This window comes from Microtus ochrogaster, unplaced genomic scaffold (genome assembly GCF_000317375.1).
Source record: "Microtus ochrogaster isolate Prairie Vole_2 unplaced genomic scaffold, MicOch1.0 UNK11, whole genome shotgun sequence".
In the NCBI taxonomy this organism is placed as follows: domain Eukaryota; kingdom Metazoa; phylum Chordata; class Mammalia; order Rodentia; family Cricetidae; genus Microtus; species Microtus ochrogaster.
In genome coordinates this window covers 5,856,820-5,862,547 of record NW_004949109.1, presented here as the reverse complement: position 1 = coordinate 5,862,547, position 5,728 = coordinate 5,856,820, and positions in this window count along the sequence as shown.

The following is a 5,728-nucleotide window of genomic DNA, read 5'->3' as shown; positions in this document are numbered from 1 at the left end:
TCTTCTTCTTCTTCTTCTTCTTCTTCTTCTTCTTCTTCTTCTTCTTCTTCTTCTTCTTCTCCTCCCCCTCCTCCTCATCCTCCTCCTTCTCCTTCTTCTTCTTTTCCATCAGCTTCAGAAAGGGCTTCAAAACTGGAGACTGCACCCCAGCAACCGAAGGGAGGTTCTTCAGCCCTGGCCACCTACTATTAGGGAAAAACAGCTTATAACCACCACAACAGAAACAATCCACATCGAGCTATGGTTGGTCTGGTAAGTTGAAAGTTCTGCCCCACATTGACAGTTCCCACAATTTCCTTTGGTGAGGGTTCAAAATGAAAATTTTCTTCCTTTTCCGTGGCGAACACACAGACTTAACTTTTCTTATAATGTAATGTAAAGGCAGTGAGAAATTAATAAACTCGATACAGATGAAGGCCAACATCTTGCAAAAGCTGACCCTTCATAAAATTAACTCTTTGGTTTGGTTTTATTTTTCTTGTTTTTATGAAAGCAATATATGCTTACAACAAATTATGAACTGTTAGAAGGGGTAAAAATGAAAAGCAATATTTCTTTTTCATTTAGGTGGTGTAAGAGGTCCTTCTGTTTTTGTGTTGCTTTCATTGATAAATAAAGGAGCTGCTTTGGGCTTGTTGATAGGGCAGAACTTAGGTAGGTGAGGAGATGGAACAGAATGCTGGGAGAAAGAAAGGCAGAGTTGAGAGATATGCCATGGATCCACCAGAGACAGACACTGGGAATTTTACCCAGTAAGCCACTGCCATATGGTGATACACAGATTAATAGAAATGGGTTAAATTAAGATGTAAGAATTAGCCAATAAAAAACTAGAGCTAATGGGCCAAGCAGTAATTTAATTAATACAGTTTCTATGTGGATATTTCAGGGCTAAGCTACCTGGGCAGCTGGGACAAACAATCAGGCCCTTCTTGCAATATTTAGGTTTATTCCTCTGGTGTACAAGACAAGGTTTCTGCATATTTTTCTAGAAGTGTCCTATTGAACCATACCCCAAGTGTTCCAGTCCATCAAGGTCAAAAGACATTCACTTGTAGCCTCCCTTGCTAGAGTGAAAATGACTTAGCATTTTAGTTACCTTGGAACACATTTCCACGGTGCCAGGGCCTTCTGACAGCAAAGGCCACACACCATGGCATGATCTGGAGGACCAGAAAAATCAGTGAAACTCTCGGTGGCTGGAACTGTAAAAGAACTCGATTATTTCATTAGAAGAACAGAAGTGTGCCTTCGGTCCACACCAGAATGTCAGCTCATTCCTTGGAAGCAATGGTGTCTGTTTTTTATCCTTTTGAATCTGCAGAACTGTGTACGTTGTTCACAAAGCACTAGATATTGATTTTTCTTTAAAAATTAGAAACAGCGATTTTAATAGCTTTATTGAAATGACATTCACACACAATATAAGTTATCCTTTCAAAGCATGCTATTCAATATTTTCATACATTCACAGAGATGTGTACCCATCACTACCATCAACTTGAGAACATTTTATTATCCCCCAAAAAATCCCCACAATCCTTAGTTACAGTGTATAGGTAGGTGTTTGACTTATGACCTGAAGCTATAATCATGAGATATCCAGTTTTTAAAATAACCAAATATCTAGTAAAGATTTTGTCCTAACACATCCCTATTTTCTCTCTCTGGATTTGCCTGTACTCATCTTTCAGATAAGTAGATTCATATTGTAGTGGTTTGAATAGGAATGGCCTGTTTGGATGCTTGGTTATTAGGGAGTGGGACTACTTTACAGAGATTAGGAGGTGTGGCCTTGTTGGGGGAACATGTCATTGGGGGTGAACTTCGGGGTTTCAAATTCCCAAGCCAGGCCGAGTATCTCTCTCTCTTCCTGCTGTCTACTGATGTAGATGTAGAACTCTCAGCTCCTTCTCCAGCATCATGTCTGTCTGCGTGCTGTTATGTTTCCTACCATGCTGATAATGGATTAAATGTCGGAAACTGTGATTAAATGCTTTCCTTTCTAAAGAGTTGGCCATGGTGTCTCTTCACAGCAATAGACAACCTGACTAGACACATATGATATGTGTTTTTTTGTGGCTTGCGTCTTTTCTGTGATGTGCCTTGCAGGTTTATTCACCTGATGACCATGTATAGGTGCCCCTCTTACATTTGATAGCCGATGATAGCTAATGATGCTGAGCATCTTTTCATGTGTCTGACCGTCATTTTGTGCATTCTCCTAGGAAGAATGTATAATCAATCACTTCCCAATTGGGTTGTCTGTTAACTTTGGACCTTTACATATTCTAGCTAGAAATTCCTTATCAGAAATATGAGTTGCCAAATTCCCTGCCCCTTGTAGGTTGCCATTTTGGCCTTTCTGTGGTCTTCTAAGCACAAAGACCTTAAATCATGATAATGTCCTGTTTATTTTCCTCCTGTCACTTTGTGCTTTGATGTCACTTGTGAGACTCCAGAATTAAGCCAAGCTTCCAACGAATAAGATTTATGTCCACATTTTCTTCTATGAGTTTTATAGGGTTTTTTTTTTTTGCTTTGACATTTATGTTTCTGATCCTTTTAGAGCTGATTTTGTATATGCTGAGAAGTAGGGGGTTCAAGTTCATTTTTGTGTGTGATTGTCCCTGCACTATTTGCTGATGGGGCTGTTCTGTACCCCAGGAATATGCTTTGTCACCCTTCTCAAAAGTCCACAGAAGCAAGAGAGCGTTCCTGGTTTCCCAGTTTCTGTCCCAGGCACACTTATCTACCCCTATGAGGATGCCCCCCTCTTCTGAGCCATCTGCCACGGTGAGTTCTAAAGTCAGGACGCAAGAGTTTTCCAGTGTTTTGTTTTTCATTTTCAAAACTGTCAGAGCTATTCTGGATCCTTCGCACTTTAGGATTCAAAACTTGAATCAGCTTTTCAATTTCTGCAGAGCAGTCAACCGAGACTGTAAAAAGGATTGTTTAGAATCTGTGGATCAATCTGGGGAATATTGTCTTCTTAACAATATTGTATCTTCTAATCCGTGAGCATGTGGTGTCCTTTATGAAGGTCTCTGTAATTGTCTTCAAACATTTTGCTATTTTCAGAGTATGAGCGTTGTGCCCCTCTTGTTACATACACTATTAACTTATTATTTTTTACTTTTATAATTGGGAATTTTTATCCTAAGACTATGTCTGTTTGTTCATTTATACTGTAAAGAACATAAATTGATATCTGTGCATTGACTTATAGCTTGTAAATTTGTTGAATTCATTGATTACTTCTAATAGTTTTCCTAGTAGAATTTTCATATACAAGATTCAGTTATCTACAAATATAGATAAATTTGCTTCTTCATATCCTATCTTCATACTTTTTTCATTTTCTTGTCAAATTGCTGGTGTAGATAGTCCTGCATGCAGTGTTGAAAGTATCTTTGTTGAAAGAAAGAAGTATCTTTCTTCTGATTTTAGGGAAGCAGTATTCAATCTTTTACTATTAAATATGATATTATCTGTGGGTTTCTCTAACTGGGTTCAGAATGTTATCATCTATTCCTAATTTACTGAGGATATTTTGTACTGAGGCAGTATTGGATTTTGTCATATGCCTTTTATTGTATATATTGAGATGATCCTGTGCCTTTTGTCTATATTCTAATGCATGTGCCACACTGTGCTGATTGATTCTCAAATGTTAAACCAGTCTGGCACACTCAAGAATAAATCCCACTTGAGCATAGTACATAATCATTTTTCTGTATTGCTAGTATTTTTTGTCAAAGACTTTCATGTCCATGTTTAAAGAGAGAGCTTTGATTTTATTAACAGAATTGGTTGAAAAATTAGAATACAAATGTAATGGCATCTTGATTTGCATTTTAATAAATAAAGCTTGCCTGAGGATCAGAAAAGTAAAACAGCCACACGGGCCAGCTTTACAGACCAGGCAGCAATGACCCACACCTTTAATCCCAGTAGCCACACTAGCTTGCCATAGAAACCAGGCGGTAGTGGTGCACGCCCTTAATCCCAGAACTAGAGAGGATTATAAGATGGGAGGGGACAGCTCTCAGTCTCAGTCTCATTCTGAGATTCCTGGAGGCAGGATCGCCATTTTCAGACTGAGGTCAAAGTAAGAGCCATTGGCTGGCTGGTTTGCTTTTCTGACCTTCAGGTTGAGCCCCAGTATCTGTCTCTGAGCTTTTATTAACTAGTACATTATATAATATAGACTACTGCAATCTGCCAGTAAACTATCTGCACACAATTATGTGGATAAATTCACGGGCATAAGGTTGAACAAAAGAACCCAACATAAATCGGGCCGTGGTGGCACATGCCTTTTATCCCGGCACTCAGGAGGAAGAGGCAGGTGGATCTCTGTGAGTTTGAGGCCAGCCTGGTCTACAGAGTGAGTTCCAGGACAACCAGGGTTACACAATAAAACCCTGTCTTGGAAAAACAAATCAACCAAACAAACAAATAAACAAACAATCCCCCAACAACATAAAACAATACTGTAATTTTGTTTGCATCAAGTTCAAAGACCAGCAAAACGTATTTACTGTATAAGCCAAGAGAGTATCTGTCTTCAGTATATTGAATAAAGTAGGAGAGATCTATGGGAACTGGGAGGATCCTGGTAACACTTTATTTTCCCAGATGTTCGTGAGTTATACAGATGGGTTGAATGCATGTATTCAGTGTGCGGGTACATGTAGGGCCCAGGGGTCTACCCCTGCTCCTGGGGTTCATCTTGAAAACAGTTTCTAGCCATCCAGCTAAAACATCCTATTTGTTCCTGTGCTCCCTCTGCCCCACCTGGTGATTCATTGTTTACTTTACTTTGGGCATGGTAATTTCCCACCTGCCTGGGGGTATTCCATTGTGCAGCAGCTAGGTATTTAAGGTTTTACCTAAGTTTGAATAAACAGCATTCGGAATTCGGCGGATCTCCTTTGGAATGACCCAGGACTCTTGTGGGTTCTTTCAATCTCCAGGCCCTTGCCTGGCTTGTTATGGTACTGTGGCACACGAATTGTACCGAGAGAGTAATGAAGGAGTTACAGGAACAGTGCAGTTTCATGTACTTTTCTTTTATGAACGATTCCGAAGAAGGAATGTTGAGCTTTTGAGATGTTTTCTATGTAAGGTGTACCTCGTCTTGCTCACTGTGTTAAGGCGGTGCACTCTTTGGTACGTGTGTTTGCATTTCTGTGTGTGCGCATGCTGTATGAGTGTGGCCTATGAGCCAGAGAAGGGTGTCGAGTTTCACTCTCTCACTCTCTACCTTATTCCCTTGCAACAGGTCTCTCTCTGAAACTCCAGCTAGGCTGGCGGCCAGCAAGCTCAAGTGGCCCTTCTGTCTCCACCCCCACATAGCCCTGGGGCCACAGGCAAGCATACATTCCCTGCCCCATCTCTTACTAGGTTCTGGGATTTGAACTCAGGCTGTGTTGCCAGCACTCCTACCCAAAAGCTGTCTCCTCAAGCCCTGCATGTTTTTTTTTACATCACAAGATTAGCAAAGTTTCTCTAGGATCATGAATTATAGGCTCAATGTCCTTTATTTATGGCTAGAAACCAAATATGAGCGAGTACATCCCATGTTCCTCTTTTTGGGTCTGGCTTACCTCACTAAGGATAGGGCTTTCTATTTCCATCCATTTGCATGCAAAATTCAAGAAGTCCTTGTTTTTTACTGCTGAGTAGTACTCTAATATGTATATATTCCATACTTTCTTCATCC